Source organism: Perca fluviatilis, chromosome 6, assembly GCF_010015445.1.
Source record: "Perca fluviatilis chromosome 6, GENO_Pfluv_1.0, whole genome shotgun sequence".
Classification (NCBI taxonomy): Eukaryota; Metazoa; Chordata; class Actinopteri; order Perciformes; family Percidae; genus Perca; species Perca fluviatilis.
Window position 1 is genome coordinate 35,549,232 of NC_053117.1, and position 1,952 is coordinate 35,551,183.

The window sequence follows — 1,952 nt, forward strand, 5'->3', positions numbered from 1 at the left end:
TCCTTTGTTGTCATTTTTTTCTATGGTGTGCATTTTGATTTACCATATTTGTTCCAGGTAGATGTACAAATATGAAGTGTTTGATCATTTATTTTAGTACTTTCATTTCACTTTTAACAGACAGATGGATTTTAAAGAGTAATTAAAATCTTGATGATTTTTTATGACACTATATGATTACTTTTTATTTTTATCATAAAGATGTCATAGTATATCATAAAAAATAACCATGCAGTATGTCATAAAAAAGTCATAGTATGTCATAAAGATGTTATAAAAGTCATATTATAGTATGTTGAAAAAATGTCAAAAAATTGCATGTCATAAAAAGTCATAAAAAAGTCATTAGTATGTCATAGAAAGTCATAGTATAGTATGTCGAAAAAAATGTCATAGAAAGTCATAGTATAGTATATCGTAAAAAGTCATAATGTAGTATGTCATAAAATCTCATAAAGTCATAGTATAGTATGTCATAAAAATGTTATAAAAGTCATATTATGTTGAAAAAATTTCATAAAAAGTCGTAGTATAGTATGTTGAAAAAATGCCATGAAAAGTCACGTCGTAAAAAAATCATAGTATAGTATGTTGAAAAAAGTAATAAAAAGTCATAGTATAACATGTCATAAAACTCATTAAAAAGTCATAGTATAGCATGTCATAAAACTCATTAAAAAGTCATAGTATAGTAAGTCATAAAAAGTCATAGTATAGCATGCCATCAAAAAAGTCATAGTATAGTATGTCGAAAGAAATGCCATAAAAAGTTGCATGTCATAAAAAATCATACTATAGTATGTCATAAAAAATGTCATAGAAAGTCATAGTATAGTATTTCGTAAAAAGTCATAATATAGTATGTCATAAAATCTCATAAAAAGTCATAATATAGTATGTCATAAAAAGTCATAGTATAATATGTCATAAAAACATGATAAAAAGTCATATTATAGTATGTTGAAAAAATGCCATGAAAAGTCATAGTATAGTATGTCTAAAAAATGTCATAAAAATCAGAGTATAGTATATCGTAAAAAGTCATGGTATAGTATGTCACAAAATCTCATAAAAAGTCATATAAAAAGTCATAGTATAGTATGTTGAAAATATTTATGACTTTTTATGACATACTTTACTACAAGTTTTTTATGACATTTCTATCACATACTATACCATGCATTTTTATTGTTTATTGTATTTGGTGTATAAAATGTGTAATCAGTAACTAGTAGAATGATAAAGTATAAGTAGCATAAAATGGAAATACTCAGGTAAAGTACAACTAGTGTAAAGTGCTACTTACCTAAGTACAGTTGAGTGAATGAACCTTCATTTTTTTAGCTGTCTGATGCGTTCAAGGATGCTCCGACATCTTAGAATTCACACAATCCTTTTTCACTGTGATCACTGGAGATAAAAGGGTTACGTCAATTCTTCGACGTGTTACATGTCAGAACACTGATCAACGACTAATTCATTTTAAAAACGGATCAATTGTTTTTGAATTGATTAATTGTTACATAGTTATATATTCCAAAACTGCACGTTTCCACACTCAAAGAGCTAAATGTATGTAGTAAATGCAACATAATTTTTAAAATAAAGAAAAATAAATACAACATAACAAAACAATAAATCATTGAAAAGAAGTTGTAAATGTCAAGTGAAAACAGAACCAGCTGGAGGTTGGCAGACGACACGTGTTATCATATGTAAAACAACATGTTAAGACACACACACACACACACATAGCCCGCATGTGTGTGTGTGTGTGTGGTGTGTGTGTGTGTGTTGACATGTGGGCCCTCGTTGCTGACGGTGAGCAGATGTTCCCAACTCATCCATCTACTGGAACGAGGAGGAGGCTGAAGAGGAAGATAACAAGAGATGAAAATAAAGAAACAGTATAATTGTTTAAAGTGAAATCCTCCTCTAATATCTTACCGTAT